Below are 23,200 nucleotides of genomic sequence, written 5' to 3' on the forward strand. Positions count from 1 at the left end.
AGTCACAGCGCTGCTGGCCGCGAGGTCAGCGTCGACGAATCAACAGTATGTGTTAAATACAGAGGCTTTAATACACAGAAGCACAAAACAGGGTCGTATAGCGACTGGTTGATGAAAATGTGACCAGAGGCCCATAGGAGCATAACCCTGTTTACTCAGGAATTGTGGGTTAGCGGTCTCTACTTTATGTTTGCAGTGGCTCTAGAGAATGTAATTGCCCTGAATGACGAGCATTGCCTTAGGGGGTGTGTGTGTGTGTGTCTGTGTGTGTGTCTGAGTAAAATACTTCTGTCCCAGAATCCTGTCCAGATCATACACTGCACTTGTGTCTCACAGGCTCTGATTTGGAACAGTTCCTCAGCTCTTCATTGCCTTTCATGATTTGGGGTTGTCTTACTTCCTCCCCGTTAGATACAGGCTATGAGTTCTTGGCAAGAATGTTTTTAAAAAGTGGTGTTGTGTCCTCAGCACACCACATTAGCAGTTATATGACGTTAGTTTGTCTCATTTCTGATGTTAACTTTGATCGTTTGGTTAAAATGGTGTCAGTCTTTTTTTCACTGTAGAGTTACTTTTCCAAACACCTTTAAATTAATAACCAAGGGGATACTTTGAAATTTTGTGAATATCCTGTTCCCAGCAAAATTTTGCGAATATCCTGTTCCCAGCAAAATTTTGCCTTGATGGTTTTAGCTTTGGTCAGTGACTCTTCTCAAATCCATTATTACTGTAATACAGTGTTTGCGAAATTGTTATTTTTCTAACTCTGTCATTCCCTTTACATTTATTAGCCAGCATTCAGTTATAGTGCAGATATTGCCTGTCGTTTCTGATAGGTTAAGCTCTTCTTGTGTATTATTACATATATACCCCTCTCCTGGCTCCCTCTGTTGACTTTAGAATTTGTATCTTCTGCCTGGAATCTCTTCTGCACTCCAGACTGCTTACTTGACATCTTGACTTGGTGGAATGGGGCTGGGGTGGGTGGTGACAGCGATGCTGAGGGGGAAGGGAGAGAAGGACCAAGTTGTGGTGGCAGTGGCGGTGATGGCGGCGGTGATGGTGGCAGTGGCCGTGGCGGCGGCAGTGGCGGTGATGGTGGCAGTGGCCGTGGCGGCGATAGTGGCGGCGGTGGCGGTGATGGCGGTGGCGGCGGCGGCAGTGATGGTGGCAGTGGCCGTGGCGGCGATAGTGGCGGCGGTGGCGGTGATGGCGGTGGCGGCGGCGGCGGTGATGGTGGCAGTGGCCGTGGCGGCGGCAGTGGCGGTGATAGTGGCGGTGGTGGCGGCGGTAAGGCTGCAGCACGCTGAGCCCTTGGTGCGGTCGGGGTGCTGCTGTTGTCGTCCTGTGCGCATCACCCCACGTCATCCTCAGACAGCGCCGTGAGATGGCTGCGGTTGCTTTTCCAGTTCCACGCGTGGGGAGCCGGAGGCGCGGGGAGCTTACCCACTCTCCGTCGGTGGCTGGATTTGAGCTGACTCCCGCCCGGCTGCTTGAGGGCATGAGCCGATCGTCTTATTTCTGGATTCCTTATTTCCGCTCTTACTGTCTTCCTCCAGCCTGCAGAGCGTTTTCACGTTCTCGGTGAGAGTCACATCTCCTCTGTGACCAGCAAGGCTCGTCTTCAGCTTGCAGCTCTGGGACTGAGCTTCCGCCTGGCCGGCCCCGAGGGAGCTAACGCCGGGCTTTGCTAGTGCCTTGGCCTGGACCACTCTTCTCCTAGGGTCTGTTTAACTGGATCCCTCCTTTCTTCCAGGTTTCCCTTCAATCTCTCTTTCTGGAGAGACCGTCCATAACCACTGCGCCACCAGATAGCACGCCCTCACCTCACTGCCACTCACCCTAGTGCGCCTGCGCTTTTCTGGGTCCCTCATCGCCTCTGGCGCACTGTACGTGGTCACTAGTCCCCCCTCGCGAGTGTCTGGCGCTGGATGACAGCAGCATGCCGTGGGGCAGGGATCCTCAGTGACAGCTGTAAATTCCTGCCACGTGGTTGGGGCCCAGCAAGTGTGTGCCGGAGGGAAGGAATGTTTTATCTTTTAATTTTGCTTATAATTATTTTATATACAGAAGTTATCAACTAAGTCAAACTGTATTTTATTGTGGTTTTCTGGATTCTGTCTTTAGCGTCAGGCTCAGAGGCTTTTCCAGTGCCCAGTAGTTTATATAGATATTTATTTTCCATTATTATGGTTTTAATTATTCAGTTAAATCTTACATCATTTTACAAATTACCTCATTATGTAAGGTAATATGGGAAAGTTCATTCTTAATTATTTTGCTTTTTAAAATGTAAAATTTAAATTCTGGAATTCTTAATTTAGAAGCCGGTTTTTAAGCTACGCGCATGCGTGGTGACTTGGTTCTGGAGGCATTAGCTCCTGCTCCGCAGGGAAGATTCGCGGGCAGCGCGTTTTATTTTGCCCAGATATGCTACATTTCTTACTTAATAACCCAGGAAAAAAGATAGCAAATAATTTTTTTTAATCTACATCCATCCTTCAATTTATGTGGTATTTTTTATGCGTAGTAAATACTCCCCCCGCCCCCGTTTACGTGGGCTTTTTTATATGCGGTTTCCATTTACGCGGTTACGCCATTTTATTTGGTCCTTTCTTTTTCGTTTCCATTGTTGATGATTACTCTTTTTAAAAATCAGCAACGTGCGAAGAGCTAATTTTTACTAACGCCCAGTTGTTAATGATCTTCCCGGCGACTGGATGGCAAAAGCATGGGTGACTACTGATGTTTTTTGGAATTGGTTTTACAGACATTTTGCTGTAGAAGCCAAAAATTATATGAAGGAAAAATATCTTCCTTTTAAAATACTTTTAGATAATGCACCTGGTCATCCACACAATTTAGAACGTCCAAATATAAAAGTATATTTGCCACCAAATACAATTTTCTTGATCCAACCTTTAGATGAAGACATTTCTACCTTTAAGATTAATTATATTAAATGGAGTTTTAATGATTTTTTAATAAACTTGAAGATAATGAATCACCTGCAGTTACAGAAGCCTGGAATAAATACACAATTTTAAGTCGTATCAAGAATATTGCTTTAGATTTGAGTGATCTAAAGCCATCAACTTTAGATGCTTGCTGGAAAGCAGTATGGCCAGAAGTGGTGGTTCCAGGGAATGTAGTCCCAACCACTGAAGAGGGATTAATGGGCGTTATTCATTTATTCAATAAATTTCAAGAAGAAGGATCTGACACTTTGAATGAAGACTATATTAATGAATGACTCAACCATGAATTAATTGATAATGAATTAATTCACTTAATATCTGAAGCCCATCCTGCCAAGGAATACAGCCGTGATCTTGAACCAGTTTCATTCACTGCAGAAAATATTTATAAAGCTCTTCAACTGGAAACTGCAATTCTAGATAGTGATCCAAACATCCAAAAAGCCTTAAAAAGAGATTGATTCCTTTAGATTATAGTAAAGACACCAATAGTGAATAAAGTTTATTTTGGTTTTTTGAATTTCATTAGCATTTTTTTGTGAAAATACGTGAAATATTTTTATGTCTTACATTGGCCTATTTGAGTTTGTGTGTGTGTGTGTGTGTGTGTGTGTGTGTGTGTGTGTGCGCGCGTGGGCACGCTGCTGGACTCTTACCTGGTTTTCTTCCACGTACAAAAAAGATGCGTGGAACAGACAATTCATGTAAATCGAGAGACGGGTGTATAGTGTGTCTAAAGCATGTTACCTTCATGTTTTGATAGCACGCTAAGTGTTTCTTCTCAGTACAGTTCTTGAAAGGGTGATAGTAAATTTCAGTTTGCCCAGGACGGTTTTAGCTACACTTACTGTCCAGGTGTAATTATTAATAGTCTGTCCATTCACTTTCATAGTGACCTGGTGTGGATGACATTTGGCATTGTTTTGGTGTTTATTCAACTTTCTTCTAGAAAACAACATCATTATTAAATCTACTTTTGTATCGGCTGTCATGCGATTTGTTATGGAATGATACTATGGACTTAGGAAATTTTTGATATGAAATTAAAATGTTACCTTTATGTTTGTTTTAAAGTGCTGCTGCTCTTAAAATGAGAACTCATGTTTGTATACTTGGAAGAAAATACGTTATGGAAAAATGTGTATATCAGAGAAACATTCTGTCCTCTGGTACTTAATGTCTTGCTTGTTTATAGGATTTGATTTATGTTCTTTATTAGTTTGCTCTTTACCAGCGGCCACTGGTAAAGAAAAAAATACTTGGGACTTTTATCCACATTCACCTACATATATGATTTTTTTTTGGACCAATTTGCAGTAGATAGGCCAAACCTCATCTGGACACAGCAAGTGAATTTTATTGGTAATAAAGCTGTGAATACTGTCGGAGGCTCATCGTCTTTGTGGGATTCGCCTTTGATGAAATGATTAGATAAAAAGGGGAAACACTTCATCAGGCTGGCAGAGAAGACCAGGTTCCATTTGGACGGTGTGCCAGGCTTGATGAAAAAGGCTCTGAGGCAGTGGCAGTGACGTTGCTGCGCCCAAACGTGTGGTCTTGTGTCCTTGGCGTCACGACAGTGCACCTTTCATTCAACCTTAAATGGCCAATTATACACACATTTATCTCCGTCATACAGTCTTTTTTTTTTTTTTAATATCTTCTATATTTTCAGTCCCATCTCAGCACCTTCTAAAAAATCAGGCCATTCTTATTGTCCCCATGTGTTTATTCACGTGCTTTTTCCACTGAGAATATTTCTTCTACCTTTCAGAGTTTATTAAATAATTTAGTAAGTTTTTTTTTTTCTTTTGATTTCCTTACTCTGGGCAAGACACAAAGATTGGAGGTTCTTGTTCTCATGACGCTTAGAGAGAAAGACAGAAAATAGGTAAGTAAACAGGACAATTTTAGATAGTGATAAGTACCATGAAAAGAGTAACATGAGGCGATGTGATAAGTGGGACCAGTGTGGAGTGCTTTTAACTAGGCTAAGGAAGGGCCGCGTGAGGTGACATCTAATCGGGGGGACAAGGAGATCGACGTGGGAAGCTTGGAAGGCTGAATGTTTCCGGGTGAAACGAGCAAGTGCAAAGGTGCCCCGATAGGAATGAGATGGAACTGTCCGAGGATGGCAGGTCGTCACTGTGGGAGGGGAAGGGCGGGGAGCAACGCCGGGGAGCCGTCTGTCCACGTCCCTCCGCCCGAGAAGAAGTTGGGCCCGGGAAGAAGTTGGGCTTTCTGAAGAGGAGCTGAAGGCGGCGGCGGGTTTTAATCGGGAGTGCCGTGATCATGATTTCAGAGGATCGTCTCAGAGCGCTTCGAGCATGGATTCTAAAAGGGCGCGTGCGGGCACGTGGCGGAGAGTTGCGGGGGGCGCTGCGCGAGCAGGTGCGCGCCTTCCTGGGTGCGGGGGGCGGTGTGGGCTGGGGACCTCCTGGAGGGTTCCTGCGGCTTCCTTCCGCCTCACCGGCCCCCTCTGCCCAGTGTCCAGGCTCCGCCTCTCTGCACCGGCAGCTTCATCCTGAACCCCAGGGTGGTTTCTCTTTCCTTTCCCAGCGCGCGTTCCCCGAGAGCAGTAACTTCTATTTCCGATTCGTTTAATCAAGCGCGGACATAATTGGTGCCCGTTAAAAAGTTAGGTTCTTTTTCCACAGATTTTTAGTCAGCCCGTTTCTTGAATTTTCTTAAGTACAGGGGATCAAATAAATAATGCAGAAGAAACACTTGAAAATTTTACTTAAACAACTGACACATGAATTAAATTTCAAAAAAGAAAAAGCCAGCTGGAACGTTATAAGTTAATTGAATAAGACTTGAGGTTTAGGAGCAAAGTTGAAATTTAAAACCTAAAAGTGAAGTTAATTGCCAGAGTGCAGACAGTATGAGCGCATTTTGTGAGAACTCGGTGGCCATGTCTGTGGAGTCACCCGGCAGACAGAGGTCACAGTTTTGATCTTCTCCAGTGCGCATGTTTTTACCTGCCTCCCCTCCGGAGTGTGCATTCTTCACGCTAACACCTGCAAATAGCTTATAAAACACACACATCAAGATGAAAAGTGTTTCTCAAGCAAATGGTTGGAATATTTAGGAATACTTAGCAATATTTTATGTTACTCCTAGGTAGCATTTAATAGAAAGTTTTAACCTGTATATTTAAAAAAAAATTAAAAGAAATTTCTTGGCACGTTTTGAAGTAACCCTAAACAATGCGAATTAGGGTGTGTTCTTTCCTTTGGCCACTTACCATGCCTCCCCACCGTGCACGCATATACACCCGAACTAGGTTGACGAGAGATTTGTTCCGAGGATGTATTTTAGATGTTTTTAACATCTAAGAAAATCCAAGGCGTTTGAGGCAGAGATGCTTTTTAGACAATAGTTGTTTAATGAGCTGCTTGTATATACAAGAGAAGAGAATGGGCCTGATTGCTCACAATCTGATGTTTGAGAAGTATTTTTCCGGATCTTATTCATTTGCATATCTAATTGCTATGTAATCAAAACTAAGTGAACTCTAACTACTTGAAACTAAAATGAAAGGCAATCATCTGTACCGGGAGGAGGGGAAACCCCTTCCCAGGCAGGCCAGCCTGAATATTAGCGTGATAGTCGTCTTGTGTTTAATTATAGGTGTCTGACTGAGCTGGAAATGTATGCTTGTGTAATAAGGAGGTGAATGTGACCCCGAAACACCAGCCCGGCTTTGTGGTAACCGAGCGCTGCCTCTGAGGGAAGTTAGCATTCATCGTGTATTTTGGTGATAAGGGATTGTGCCAGAAAGGCTGTTAATTACCTGCTTTGTTTGATATGGAAAGTAGCAGTTCCACAGTTCTCTGCCTACCAGTGACAGCACTCAATTAAAACGTGTTTTACGCAGCTATAATGGCCTTGTTTATCTGTTGGGAAGACATGAGGTGAAGAAAATTAACTTGACTTTTTCCAGCTGTTTGTTGTCAGCTTTGTTTTTGGTAAATCTTCTGAGAATAGAAAACTACCCCAAGATGGGCCCTTTATGCTTTTATAGACTTAAAATTTTTATTTTATTATTTCTCGCCGCCTCGTAGACTTATTAACTTAAGAGAGGTATTTTTAATATTCTGGAATGTCATTTGAAAGTTTTGTAGCCACTGATTAACAGCGTTTCAGGCTAATTAAAGCTCTTTTTATATTTTACACTTCTGAACTTAAACATCTAACACAAGTTTAAAACTCTTTTTAGTTTTCTTACTGTCAAATCAGTAAGTTACCTGTGAGTTTGTTCACCTTTCTAATTTGGGGCTTTAATCTGTGTAATTTGGGTAATTGAATAATGAGCAAGAACTAGTGTAGGGAGATAATAGGTAATGTGTGTAACGGGTATAAAAGCATGTAGCCATTTTATGTGCTGTTTGATACTGCTCTGCTTAGTGCCAGTTCTTTTAATGCTTGTCTCTGCAATAGTTTCCTTTTAAAATGTATTTATAAATGTATTACAGTAAACTGCCAGTATGCATGTTTGTCTGTGCTCTGACCGCTGTCATGCACTCTCAGCCAGTGAATGCTAGTACGTAGAGTGGACCCCCCCCCACACACGCACACGCACACACACACACACACACACTTCTCAGTGTGCATAGCGCAGCACGGCACGGTACTCCCAGCCAGCTGACTGTTCTACACTGTGTGTGGTTTACTCTGCTCTGATCTCCCAGCCATTTGTTTTTTGTCCTTGAAATTAATTTTGACCTACAACACATGCCCGTAAGAGATGTAAGTTGTAGTTTTGAATAGTATACTGCATGAGAAAAATGAGAGTTTTAATGAGAGTTCTGGGTATCTTCAGGAAAGAAAACTAACAGGCTAACGGTCAGCAGCCTGTATGTATGAGACGTAGGAGAAATGACTAAAGATGGCTGGTAGAAACAGGATTTGGAAAGTACTGAATCATCATTAGTCAAAATGGGAGAGGTGGAGAAATATTTTCAGTATTTTAATAGATAGAATATATAAGTTAAGCAATCTACTTTGCTATCACAGTTAGCCTTTATAGAATTGAGTCAGAAAAGATTTATTATATTAAAAAAAAACCTTGCACAGCTAAGCTCCTAAAATTTTGAATAATTTTTGCAGTCATTTCCCAAATATTTTATTTATGTTATTTACTGTTAAGGTATGTGGAAGTTTACAGTAGGCAGTATTGGTATATAGCAATTTCTTAAGTTTTATTTTGGAGATACAAGGTTGGCTAAGTTGGGATTATTTAGTGGAATACTAATCAAATACTAATCTTTGTGAATTTTTGGGAGGCAGTTGGAAAATACTTTTGTAATTTACTAAGCTTAAATATATAAATCTAAAGGTGTTTCATGATCCTTTGAACTCTGACATGAGAGAGCAGATTCAGCCTGGGATCAGGGTTAAGGTAAAGGATTCAAGATTGCACAATACAAAATATTAAGCACTTAGGTGAAACTTTATGATTTTTTAAAAAATTTTATTATTATTATTATTATTTATGCCTACAGCACCTGGTCTTCCTAGGTGGTTTCCCATCCAAGTACTAACCAGGCCCGACCCTGCTTAGCTTCTGAGATCAGACATCGAGCTTGGAGCTTGTTCAGGGTGGTATGACCATAGACCATGGACCGTGCCTCCACAGGGGCACGAACTCAGGACCTTCTGCATGTAAAGCAGACGTGCTAACCGCTACACTATGGAACCACGTCCAAAACTTCATGATTTCTTTAAGAACTCTTGATATTCATACCTTCTTAAAGATTTTGTGCTTAAAAAGGAACTTCAGTATATTTTGAATTTAATAGAAAAAGATGATAATTCTGTTTATAGTAAACTTTGAAATTTATATTGTCATTGTCATTTTAAATGTAACTTTCATACATAAATTCACTAATGTTTCCTCCCCTTTTAAAAAGCTTATTACTTCTGAATCCAAACACTCTTAAGCTTCATTCTAAAAACACTGCTTATTCTTGGCCTTCTGAAAATTCCGTTTCCTACTAGTTTGGGGAGGAAAAGTTTTATAATTTAATAAACTTCATTAAGTGAGAAAAAGTGATCAGAAAGATTTCAGTTTTTCTTGTGAGGTTTTCCCCAATTGAGTCGACATTTCTCTTGGTCTGGTTACATAATCTACTTGAAGTGTTATTTTATAAAAATATGTAATGAGGATTCAGTAAAATCTGAGCACATGAGTGTTTTATGGTTAAAGAAAACCCTAAACCTTTTGAAGGACTTCTTATAGTCACAAGAAATTTCATTCTACAAATGAGGACCAGTACCCTCTTAAATCACATCTTTTGTGTCTTCTACAAAATTTCCAAATGCCCAATCTGTGTTTTGGATCTTATTAGGCTCTTTCACATTCTTTTCCAAGCAAGGACCAAAGTGGAAAACTCTCTCAGTCCTGGGACGATTAAGGCCTGGATGGCCAGGAAATTGACTCTGAGCGTTGGAGCCAGTTTCACAGAAATAAACTGGGCTTTGGGGTGGGCTATGCCAACTATGAATGAGGCTAAAAGCTGTAATTGCCACCTAGGAACTGTTCCCAGGTGGCAGGAAGAACAAGAGATAGTATGGCAACTAGAACCAGGGCCATACTGCCTGCCGATTTGAATGTGGTTTCATCGCTATCCCTCTGGAAAAATGAGCTGTGACATAGGAACTCGAGGCCTTTTATTTCCAGTACCGAATGAATAAATTCCTATCTGACCTGCAGAAAACAGCTCTAAAATGTGTGTATAGTTCAAGGCTACTACAAGGCGCACAGCACTGGGGAATGAAGACAGGCAGAGCTGGGACGGAGTTAGCTCTTGGAGGAGGGAAGTTTATGCAGTGAGTGTTTGTTTGCTTGGCTTTTAGCCTGGGGTCAAGTACAGTCAGTGGCACTAATTCCAACCTTGGGGAAATCCCTGTTGTTGGAGAAAGTGGAATCCAGGAAGGAAAAGAGACAGAAAGGATCCCCAGATTCTGACCCCTGAATCCCACACGCAGCACCGGCTTAAAGGACCTTAACTGCAAATCTGAAGTGAGACCAGACCTGGCAGTCAGGAATCAAAGTTCTCAGTTCTGAACTGAATCAAGAAAGTTCCTACTAACATAAAAATAAACCTTTAGAAGAAGACAGAATTTGGAATCAGCATACACTTTTAAAAGCAAAACCTGAAAAGAAAAGCAACTCATACCAACCTCCAGATGTTGGAACTAACAAGACAGGTATTTTAGCTGTGATAATGATTCTCATAAAAGAAGACAAAATACAAATAGAAAATTCTAGCGAGAAGTAGAAACAATAAAAGAAGACCAAATGGAAGTTTTATAACTGAAAATAAAATACCTGAAATGAAAATTTTACTGGATGACTTTAACTGCTAAGGAAGGGATATGCAGATTTGAAGACAGAGCAATAGAAACTATCCATTGTAAATAACAGGAAGAGGAACAAAATAGAGGTAACAGAATAGCATATAAAATGGTCTAATGTGTACTTAGAGACCCAGAAAGAAGAGAGAGCAAATGAGACAGAAAAGTACTTGAAGTAATAGCATAGAATCTCAGATTTGTTGAAAGATATAAATTTACAGATTCAAGATGCTTATCACACAACAATCAAAACAAACACAAAGGAGGCCACACTGTGGTACATTAGAGTAAAAAGAGCTGGTCTTGAAAGCAGCAAGAGAAAAAAATGACGTGTTATGTATAGAGGAACAATGATGCCATTAAAGGCTGACTTATCAAAGTAGAGAGGCCAGAAGAAAGTAAAATACCTTTTAAATGCTAGAACAAAAAATTATCGACCTGAATTCTATAACTATTGAAAATATCTTCAAAATGAAGATGAAATAAAGCCATTTTGAAATGAAAGATAACTAAGAGTATTCATTACCAGCAGACCTGCATAGCAGAAACGCTAAATGGGAGTTGTTCAGGCTAAAGAGAAATGAGAGCAGATACAAAGCTGGTGTCTAGAAATGATGAACACCAGGAATGGTAAGTTCTCTGGGTAAATAGAAAAGACGGTGTACTTGGGGAGTCTTTATTCTGTCTTAATTTCTTTGTATTATAAAGTGTATGGCGGGGGGGCATCGTCCTGTGGAGTTTTTAACCTATGCGTGTATAATTATGGACCTGTATGGTTACTACATATTATGTGAAGTAGTAAAATATTAATTGTAAGTACACCTTGAAAAGTTAAAGATTTATATTTTTAATCACTAGACCAACCACTCAAAATAATGCAAAGGAGCAAAGGTACAAAAACACTAAGGAAAATAAAGCGAAATTATAAGGTATGTTGAAATAGTGTATTTTAAAAAGTTGGGAAGGGAAGAAGAGGAACAGAAACAGGTTACAGATAGAAAGCCAATGATAAAGTCGGTAGAGCCACAACTAACTATATCAATAATTGCATTAAATAGCAGTAGAGGAACACTCCAGTGAAAAAGCAGAGATTGTCACATGGGTTTAAAAACCAAAAGGCTCAGCTATATACTATGAGGTGTATAACCTATAGTTAACTTTAAATTTTAAATAGATGGAAAAAGTTATATCAAGAGAACAGTAAGCAGAAGATTGGAATAACTGTAATAACATAAAATAGATTTCAAGAGTTAAAAACAAGCCAAGGATGTTGGCAGTCACCGTTTTTATTCCAGTTTGTACTCAGGTAAAGGGGATATAATGAAACAGGTCAATTTAGCAGGAAAATGTAACAATCACAAACGTCCACTTAATACAGTCACTTAATAATATAGTCCTTACTGCATGACATAAGAATTGACTAAAATGCAGAAATAGACAATTTCACAATCAGAGTGAGATTTTAACAACTTTTTCAACAGTTGATAAATTGAGATCAAAAATCATCGAAGACTTAGAAGATCTGAACATTATCTGCCACCTTGACCTCTTTGGTATTTATAAAATATTATACCTGACAAATTCACATTCTTTTCAAGTACACATGGGATATTCACCAGAATAAAACACATACTAAGCCATATATAGAGTATGAGCTCTGACCAAAATGGAGTTAAACCCCCAAATATGTGGAATTTGAACAACACACTTCTATGTAATCTATTGGTCAGGAGACGTCACAAGAGAAATCGGAAAGTATTTTAACTAATGATAATGAAAATATAACATAAAAGTTGTGAGATGAAGGTAAAGCAGTGTTTATAGGAAATTTGTACCTATAAATATTTATGTAAAAAAACTTTAATTTTCTAACAAATTAAAATTTAAAAAAAATTAAAGACGGCAAACAAAACCCAAGATAACTAGAAGAAAATAATTAAAATAACAGAAATTACTGAAATAAAAAATGAATAAGTAGAGAAAAACAATGAAACTCAAGTGTTTTTTAAAAAAGATTTTTAAATCAGATATAGCTATAGCTAGACTGATCTAGAGTAAATGAGAGAAGCCAGTGCTAGTATCTGTAATAAAATAGGGCACAGCACTACAGATCCTACAGACACTAAAAGTCTTTTAAGGAAATATTATGAGCAATTTAAAGCCAATGAATTTGAAAACTTAGATGAAAAGTTTTTGAAAAACATAAATTATTACCAAGAAGTAACAGACCTTGCACCCGTATTAATTAAAGAAGCTGAATATGTAATTAAAAATTACCCCACAAAGGAAAGGTAAAGCCTAGATGGCCACATTAATAGTGTGAAATAGTGTGAATCTTATATAAAGTCATTTATAAAAGGTATGGAATGGGATCCTTCACCTTATTACCATAAATTGATAATTACAAGCATTACTGTGATACCACCAGAAAATAGAATCAGTATGTCTTACAGATTCAAAACATTCTTAATAAAATTTTAGGAAATCGAATCCAGTGATAATATAAAAAGGATACTATGTCAATACCTAATAGGGTATATCTTGGTAATGCAAAGTTAGTTTAACATCTGCATTTAATCAGTGTAATTTATCATACCAATAGCATAAAGGTTAAAAAAAAACTGATTATTTCAGTAGATATATAAAAAGTATTGGACAATATTTTATTATATAGAAGTGTGTTCACTTTCATGATAAAACAAACCAGCAAACTAAGACTGTTAGAAGGAGACTTTGTCAGTTTCATCTCTGAAAATACCTGTACAATAATGCATCACTTAATGACGGGGATACGCTCTGAGAAGTGGTCGTTAAGCAATTTTGTTGACGTGCGAGCATCATAGGGTGTACTAACACAAACCTAGGTAGTACAGCCTACTGCACACCTAGGTCATGTGGTATACCACCAGCACACGTATGGTCCGTCATTGACTAAAGCATGTTACGCAGCACTTGACTGCGTGACGTGCTGTTCATCAGTGAAAGGCTCAGTGTGTTTCTCCTGAGGTGAAGAAACCAAGGATGGGGTGAAGGGTTAAAGAAGTACAAATTAGTAGTTGGTAGTTGGTCACGAGGATGGGGAGCACGGCATAAGGAATGCAGTTAGCATTAATGCGATGGCTGGGTGGAGGGCTAGGGGAGGGAGGGAGCAATTGGGATAGTTTTATGAACTATATAGATGTCTAACCAATGTACTGTATATTTGAAAGTAAATAAATTAAAAAAAAAGATTTATGTCTAATTTCTAAAACTGTTAAGCGCTTTAAATATTGAGCACTTGACATTGAGGACAGACATAGGTAATTAGCTACTAATCTAGCAATTGATAATAAGTGCCCAAAGGTTTTCGCTTCTTTTTCTCTCTCTCAAAGCTGTCACCTCATGGTGATGTAATCTGTTCAGTTCTGTGGGAAATTATGTTCAAAGACTACCCTCTCCCGATTGAATGCAATTGTATTCTGAAACGTCAGGGCGAAAATAAGCTTACTGTCTGTCTGGGTTTTAATGTCTCTCCTTAAGAGTGCAGACCAAAGGAAGTTGAACACGGTTGCACACACAGTGCACACACGTACGTTCCACTGTGTCCATGTTGCTTGCAGCTCAGTAATATGAAGGATCTTTTGGATAAAGAAGAGAATTCTGAAAATCTTAAATTGTTATATGTAGTTACATTTGGGGGCTTATGGTCTTTTCAGCATGCTTTTACTGTCTTGATGACATTTCAAGAAAATTTTTTATTTCCCGGTCTTAATTACTTTCTGTCATGTTTATTGAATAGGGATTAATCTAACATGTTTATTAAAGAAATTATTTATTCACACCAAAATGAACACTTCTTTCTTTCTTAGCAATGTGGATTCGGTGCAGATTATTTAACATTTTGGAATAGATTTTAATTTATTGAACCTAAAAATACTCTTAAACATATTATGACTACTTTCAAACATATGTTGACTAAGGTTAGCCCCTTGCATTCATGATGTAGGCTATAATTATGTCTTTACTGGCCTAATGAGATACTTCACATTTTTTTTTATAATTTGTATGATGGTGAAACTTTAATGAAAAGTGTCTAAGTCAGGGTTCACCCAGAGAAGCAGCAGGAGAGGAGCTGGCTTTCACAGTGGGCCGCGCTCCTAGTCCAGGGTCCAGGGCAGGCCTCCGGAGGGAGGGTAGGGGGAAGGGAGACCGCTTTTGACCCAGCTGAGTTTAGAGAAGGCCTCATTCCTCTTTTAAAGGTTCCATCTGAATAAATTGGGCCCACCCTGGATAATCTCCCTTTTAGTTAAAGCCAACTGGTTAGTGACTTCGATTACGTCTAAAAAGTCCTTTTACAGCAGGGCCTAGGTAAGTGTTTGAATAGTTGAGAGAAGGTGTGTGCATGCTACAGAATGACCGCTGGCGGGATTTTGTCCTCTGAGTCTTGGGAAGGAGTGTCCCTGATGGCCGCCCCTGACCAGGACCAGGCTGGCATGGGATTCTGGCAGCCGCAGTTCAGCTGACTGAGCTGGCACAGCCGACAGCGGACTTTTCCACTTAAACAGTAGCTTCCTTTATGTCGGTTATCGATACTGAAGGGTATTATCTTTATTTGAGCAAGGGATATCAATTTAGATGTTATTAACTGTTAACATTAAGATTAAATTTCTATTTGTAGATAAATTGTTTGCATTTTATGAGCTGCAGACTTTGAGGGTTAGGCTTCAGTTAATTCTGTAACAGTTTCTACTAGCTCCTTAAAATCAATTCTCTCAGCTTAGAACAATTAGAATAAAACACTATTTTTCAAAGACAAGAAAGTTAATTTTGTTTAAATTTATTTTTTCCTAAGTTTTGTGTTTTGGCAGGCCCTCAGGAGGTAAGCCTAGGAAGGCCACAGCAATCCACGTGTTTCCAGCGTTCCCACATTCTGTAGGTGTTTGTAGAGGTTTGCATTTCTTACGGCTGCGTGAATTTATTTAGTATCTCTTATTCTTGCTAGCGTACCGTGAAAGTAGTCATCGGAATTTCTGTTCTCTGTGAGGGTCTCTTGGTACAGGCTCTGCCCTCTGGGTAAAGGTAGAGAGCTGAACTGGATATAGAGTTGGTGTTCATCGAACATGGTATTTGCTCTCCCATCACCCATCAGATTCTCTTCATTTGAGTAAATAAACATCTGAGCGAAGAATATTCTAAGAAGGGTCGGGCAGAATCTTAACTTTAGCCTGTAGTAAAAACAAAAGAGATTTGTGGATATGTAGAGATGTCTTGTAAAAGTCTGTCATTAACAAGAATCAGATGACTAGGACTGCTAGAGAAATTCAGGATGAAAGGGTTTTTGAGACAGCTTGACGGGGCCCTGAGCGAGTGTCAGATTTCACGAGGACCTGAGAAGAGCGTGGGTTCAGTTCCGGCGCTTCCGCTGTGGACAGTCAGGAGGGGACTCAAGGATCAGATCTGCTGCTGTTTCTGGGTCTCTTCTTACTGGTTGGAGAACTTAAGGCTTAAGTTAACTTTCTGTAAGTCTCCTCATCTGTAAAATAATGTTAATGCTATCTCCCACTCAGGGGTACTAAATTGCTGAAGCATTATCTACTATTTTTTATATCGTTTTAGAATATGGGCAGTTGGTAGGTCCTTAGGGTATCGCATACGTGGTCATTTTCCAAAAGATGTTTTCTCCAGTTATAATGTTACTGTTAACATTCATGAGATTGAACCTTCTTTTCCAAATTAACCATAGTAATTGTTCGTGGTAGCTTAATTCCTAAGCATCACCATGATGTCCAAGAGTTGTCATAAAGTTTGTCTTATACCTCAGAAATGGTTTTCACTGTATTCGTATTTCAGTTAGATCATGAATAGCATCTGTTACATAGGTTTCTTAATTAAGATATTAATCACCTGTGTTAACTGAGAGGCCGTGGAGCGAGGATATTCTGAAAGTGTGGACTGGGGCGTCCCCAGCAGCTCTCTCGTTTCAGGCGATGTATCTCTAACCACTAGCGGACGAGCCGTACACTAGTCTCTGGCCACCAGAAATGCATCCTTGGTCACCAAGAAAGCGGTTTAAAGCACTTATCAAGACTTCGAACCAATAATAACTTTTTTGATTATACAATTATATGGATGTCAGTTGGTAACAGGGAGAGGAATTTAAAAGAATTTCACTTTAGTTCTGTATCTCTGAAACTTGAACATGCTGGAAATTATTTCTAATAAAACAAAACGTGGATTCTCTGAACTTTTATTTTTCATTCTGCTGAGAGAGTACTCTTTTTTTTTTGGACGATGTAGTTGAATTCTCAGGTAGTTACAATAAAATGTAAAAATAACAAAATGGTTAACATTTAACTTGAGCATTAGTTATAACATTGGATAATGTATAAAATATATAAAAAGTGACAGAAGAGGTAAAAAGTTATTAGTATAACAGGCCAGGTTTTCATTAGCAAATGGTTAAAAAAACTATTTTAGGGAAATTATAAATGTTGGATGTATAACTAATTGATGAAAAAAGGCATAACTGTGTAATTCATCAAAGAGGCATTCATACAGCTATTTTTACCTATTAAAACCCCTACCTATAAAGTGAAAAAAGTAAGAGACTATTCTAAAAATGACCTTATTTGAGCTAGACCACACCTGTTAAATGCAAATGTGTGAAATGGTGCTCTTGGATTGATGCTTACCTGTATTCAGACTGTGTTGAAACCCATGTGAGTCATGCTAACAGCATCCCTGAAGAAGAAGAAGAATGCTTTAAATGTTTTTAATTCATTAACATCTTTGAATGTACCTAGCAGTCTTACTCTGGGTTGGTTATATTTCAGAAGTACTCACAGGAAGTGAAAATACTTTGATATTCTTAAGAGAAAAGAAAAATGGCATCATATAATATTCTGGGCCACATTAACTACATCACTGTTATGGTTCTGTTTTGCTAATCAAATTATACTGAAAGGTTATGAGGAAGATATCACTTTTTATAGTTAGTTCAGTCATCTGTCGCTTGAAGACAAGGCTATGTTCTGAGAGCTGTGTCCTTAGCGGTTTTGTCACTGTGTGACCATCACAGAGGGCGCTTGCGTGCGCCTGGATGGCACAGCGGACCCCACACCTGCTCTGTGGCGCGGCCCGTCACTCCTAGACTGTTGTAACAGTGGTGTTTGTGGATGAAGACATTTCTGGACATAGAAAAGGTGCAGTAAAACTACAGTGTAAAAGATAAACAGTGTACATCTCCATAGGGCACTTAGCGTGGATGGACCTGGCAGGCCCGGAAGTTGCTCTGTGAGTCTGGAGTGAATGTCAAGGCCGAGGTTGTGACCACCCACTACCGTACGTAGGTTTTGGAAACACTGCACACTTAGGCTACACTGAATTTATAAAAATATATTTCTTTTTTCAATAGTAAATTAACCGTAGCTTACTGTAACTTTTGTACTTTATAAATGTTTTAATTTTTAAAAACTTTTCAACCTTTTTGTAATAACACTTTGGTTAAAACACCACATTGTACAGCTGTACAAAAATATTTACTTTATATCTTTTTTGTAAGCTTTTCCCATTTTTAATTAGTTCATTTTTTACTTTTTAAACTTTTTTTTTTAAACGAAGACACGAACACACACACGAGACGGCATCTACACAGGGTCAGTCATCAGTGCCACTGCCGTCCACCTCCACACCAGGTCCGCCCAGAAGGTCGCGGGGCAGCAACGCGCACAGGGCTGTCAGCTCCTGTGTCAGCAGTGCCTTCTTCCGAACACCTCCCAAGGACCTGCTGCGGCTCTTGCAGAAGTGTCACCCTTCACAGATACGCCCCCGGTGGTCTACTCGGTTTCTTTCTTTTCTCGTCATAGATCTGCTCGTTAGCAGATGATGCATCCCGAACATTCCTCACTAGGGAAAACCTTGCGATGTTGGGGTCCACGTTCTCAAACTTTTTAAGGAGCTTTTCGAAGTCTGCAGAAGCTTCTGCTAAACCCTTGGCTGTGAATTTTCTCGGGGGTTTCTTTTCTTCTCTGCAGTTTGCTCTCGCCTCTTCTCAGCTGTGCGTCCCTGTTCCAGTTCCAGCAACTCCGCACTCAGCTCTCAGGAGCCACCTCGAGGAGACCCTCAAAGTCGTCCTCATCCGAATCCAGGTTAAAACTCCTGGCCTTGCCGACCTTTGCAGTCTTCGTACCGCGATGAGAAGCCGGCGTTGACATAATAGCTGATATTATAATGGAGCTGAAAAATTCATATGAGACCACCATCATTTATGAAGTCCTCGGTGACCAAAACTTCGTTATGTGCCACATGACTGTATTTTGACAAATTTTAATACAATATTGGAAGAAAAGCCTTGGACTTTTATAAGTTTTGGATGATAGAGGCAGTGTGATGTAGAAGCTTAGAAAACCCTGGATTCACTTCGTTCTTATAATTAAGTAAAATTCTCTTTGCTTTTTATCCACTGAGAAGTATAAGTATGTGGAATATATGTTAACAGTGTGGATTATTAGGAAAAGAAAGAATTCTGCTCAATATATTAATCATTTGGACAATTCAGTATTACATTTTTGGTCACTGTCAGACATTATGTTATCCGAATTATTAGCCTAGTAGTATAGTAGTATGTTATTCACAGTAATTATATCTGCTATACTACCTGGCTGTGCATTAGAACTATCTGTAGAGATTTTTAAAAATACAGAGCTTCTGACCCATCTTGTGTGGTGTGGGTGCCTGTCTATATTTTCTTCAGTTGACATCAAAAGAATAATCTTTAAATACTTAAATTTGCCAGATAATCTTAAATGCTACAAATGCTTTAGATAATAAACACATAAAGACTGTTAAGTATGGGTTGAATTTATTTTTATCATTTAAATCTTAATTCTAAAACTTTTCAGGGTTAAAGTAACTACCAAGAAAAGAATTAATGACATCCCAGGTAATTTGAGGGTGGGCACCTGTATTTTTTTAGTATAGAAGAATCATTGGTGAATTTCTAATTTTGTTAAATTTCTGTACTGTGACCTTCATTTTGAGGCTTTGCAGTTGAGAGGCTTGGATTCCCTGGCTGTCGGTTATATTAACAGAAGGACAGGAAGTAAGTCCTGCAGCGGAATTAAGGGAAATCCGTGTTAGCTGGAAAGCCACCTTTAGAATAAGACCCGGGAAGGGAGCAGGAGTGGTAGGAGTTACACTTTTAAAGTGCTGGGTATTGTGAGCTAGTCACTGTCTTAAGCATCCTTTCCTTCGTTCAGTCTTTGCAACCCTGTACCTTCTTTACAAATGAGGAGATACGTTTTCAGGAGAAAGTTATCATATAACGACATCAGTTAGGCCTAGTATGCACTGTTATAGTACAGTGAATTTTGATGTTTGTCGCTCTTCTCAGTTTCAAGTAAATAGTTACTCTGTTACGTATGTCTCTCGCTGGCCTGTAAGCTCTTTGAGGGCTTGCATGCCTGTCCTGTGCCTGTCGGTATTCTTCCTTCACTATGCCATGTGCCCTGTGGGCTTTTGGAGCAGAGTGCGTGGGGAGAGGCCTCCTTTGTTGCCTTCCTACTTAACCAGTTCTTTTTATTTGTTCTCTACTCTACAACAGGCAGGTGATGATTTAAGATTTGGAGCAAACGTAACGCTCCAGTTATCCGTGAGTAAACGTGAATACTTGATAGGTGCTCAGCCCCATGGAATGTAAAACAATTATAAATTATGTGCAGTTTTTCCTTACCAAGTTGTGAAAATATAGCTCTCCCATACATACACAGATATGTGTTCCTAAGTCGTCACCAGTCATAAGTAAAAGTCATTATTCTACAGAATTGTGTTTTTGATGCTGTTTATCACCGATGAGTTCAAGATTACATGAAGGCAGCTGTGTATTAATATTTGGGGAATATGAATGCTGTAAGTGTTCACAGTGGTATTAGGTTGAAGAGGACATTGCACAGTAGCAACTACAAGTCATGGAGCTGGTCTTGACCTTGTGTCTTACAGTCCCCACTGAACCACGTGCTTTTGCTATTTTACATCTGGAAATCCCGATTTTATAATATTTGGCTGTGATCTTTTGCTTCAAGGAGTAAGGCAGGCTAGACGTGGATCCCTCTAGATAATCCTTACTGTGCTTATGATTGTAGTTCATTCAGCTGATCTGTGTCTTTATTTTGTGTATGTGTGTTTATTTCAGTTTCAGAAGAAATCCTGTTTCGATATTGCCTGATTGCTCTTTTTCTTTATAGATCTTGAATTTTTCAGGTATTTAATTATTTCCCCTAATCCACATAGACAGATACACATTTAAAATGCACAGGAAAACACTGTATGGCTGAGGAGCGTAGTAATCATTTAACCAGGATGTTTTATTTACTTGCTGTTTTCAGTTTAGAAGATGGAAATTTAATTCCAGCTGTTTTTAAGTGCTAACTATATAAAAAACATTTTGCTGGATACATTAGGTAAATGGTTTCAAATACATAATAGTAGTTTAGCATGTGTTGAGTAAAGAAAATGCGTGATGATTAAAAAGCCTACTATGAATTTAGTAATGCTTTTTAAATGAATTTGTATGGTGTTCATTATGGTAGCACGCTGTATGTTGAGAAATAGTACATTTATGTGTAACACTATTTCATTTATAGAATATGTATATGTGTAAAATAAGACAAGTACACAAATATTCAAGAAAAACTGATAAAAATACTAAAGTGCAAGTCCAGATCTGTGCAGGGTTGAAGAGCAGAGAAATATGAAGCCGTTGGTTCTGTGCCCAACTCTTAGATGGGCATTTTTAAACGCATTGCGAGTAATACAAAAAAAAAAAGAAAAGCAACAACCTGCCCCCCAAGGGCCGGCCTCCCCAAACCGATGCAGAAGACTTTAGTACGTATTAAGTATTGTTTCAGAGCTGTAAAGTTCTACGGAAGGAAATCGGGGGAGATGAATTCTGATAGATAGAAGGCCGACTTGGAGAAATGTTATGGAAGTGGGAGTATTTGAACTCATTCTTTAGTGTCATTAATTCTTCGTAAGTTCTGTGATCGCTCTTTTAGTCGCTTTTGTGTGGAGCCCGTGAAGTAATCGTGGTTTATTCCCTTTCTGGGCAGTGACAGTTGTCCTTCACGCGTTCTTCGAAATCCGAACCCGGTACGGGCGGGCGGGCCGTCTGCTGAGCCCTCCTCCAGTCTACAGCCCTGAGGTCACGCGGGTCTTATTAAGCTGCTTTCTCCTAAAAGTTAGAATTCAAAACTATTTCGTGTTTTTATTTATTATGTTTAATATGTTTTTATTGACTAAGTTAATTAAAAATAGATGATCTCGAGCTAGTACTCGATCCCTACAGTACCTTTGCTTTTCTGAGTGAGAAGCTCCAGGCATGGCACTTGAGTGGCCTTAGTCATCCCTTCTGTATGTGCGTGCTCATGTCATCTCCCATAGTCGTTTCTCTCTCTGCCGTGCAGACCACGGTGGCATCAGCTCTTACGCAGCTCCTGCGTAACACGGAACGCATCACGATTCCGCGACATAAACACTGTGCTTTACAGACGAGTAAACCGAGATGCAGATATTTTGCAGCAATAGCTCAGCCCAGAGTTTCCATGAGCATTTTCTGCCAGATCTTTATTTCTGTTCTCACTCTCTCCATTTTTAAATGGCCGCCTCTAAAATTATTTTTGCATACTGCAAGCAGCTCTGATCACAAGAAGTCTTAATAATTTTGGCTGACATTAGGGCAGAGCAATGTTATTTGTCCAGAACTCAGGATATATAAGTTTAGTTTGGACATGCATTAATTATAATTAAATTAGTGGAATTAATATATGGAAATCGCAAGGACCACATTACTTGGCAGTCTTTTAGTATTGTTCTTGTAGGAGATAGATGTTTCTTGTGAAGGGAAAGTATTCAGAATAGTCCTTTTGTTTTTAACTTGGAAAATCTTTGACATAAAACATAAGAGTTCTTTGAATTTAGCAAATTGTTTTATTGTGCCTAATTAAAAAATCATTTACTGAATGCCTGCTGCCTGTAATGGCTTTCTTAGCTGATGATTTCACCAACCCAAGTATAAAATTATTCTAATCTTCCTATAGTATTAGAAAATAATTTGCTTTGAAAACATGATTGTTCAAGTTAGAAAATTTTTTTAGGTCAGCTTTATATCTAGTGTCATCAGTTACATGAAATCTACTGTATGACCCGTTTCTCAATGAACATTTCCTAAACTAGTTTAAGATTATACATATAACTGGTAATGGTCATATGTCTAAGCTTTATCACTTGATTTAAGATGTATATGGTGTGTTATTGGAACATTGGTTTCTTTAAATATACAGCACTTCTGAATTCCCATGTAGGAGTTTTTGGCATATGAACTTTCTTTCACATTAAGAACACAGTAGGGGGAGAAGTCTTGGGCTCGTTTGCTTGACTACAAATCTATAATTAAAAGAGTCTCAGCAGGAGTTGGGACAATCAGTGTGTTCTGATGCTTCATGTGATAGAACTGCTTTGTTGTTCAAACAGATACTGTAATTAGAGCACAATTTTAAACTTCATAGGACAGCGACTCATCAGGTATTTTTTGTTTTTCATCAAAAATCAATTAAAACCAAAAGTAGTTTCTCAAATATTAAGAATGCTTTTAAAAACATTTTCACATCACTATAAACAGGAGCTTCCAAGATGAAATGGATGATGTTTTATTGAAAAGTAATGGCTCCAACTTGTTTCAGGATAGTGGTTTTAATAAGCCCTACCTTAGTAATAATGTGGAGATATATTTATGTATTTATATTGTGTATTAAGACCAATATTTAGTGTGAGGAACCTCACCTATTGAAAACTTTTATTGGCGGAATTCTGTGTAAGTGACCACAAGT

At 39.1% G+C, this 23,200-nt stretch overlaps 1 protein-coding gene and 1 pseudogene across 1 annotated transcript in view; one reads left to right on the plus strand and one right to left on the minus strand.

Moving 5' to 3' along the window:
• QKI (QKI, KH domain containing RNA binding) overlaps nucleotides 1-23,200 on the plus strand; it is a 107,880-nt gene that overhangs the window by 36,021 nt on the left and 48,659 nt on the right. The gene's annotated exons all lie outside the window — the stretch shown is intronic.
• Nucleotides 8,477-8,599, minus strand: LOC111733008 (annotated as a pseudogene).

Source organism: Pteropus vampyrus, unplaced genomic scaffold (genome assembly GCF_000151845.1).
Source record: "Pteropus vampyrus isolate Shadow unplaced genomic scaffold, Pvam_2.0 Scaffold512, whole genome shotgun sequence".
Lineage (NCBI taxonomy): Eukaryota > Metazoa > Chordata > Mammalia > Chiroptera > Pteropodidae > Pteropus > Pteropus vampyrus.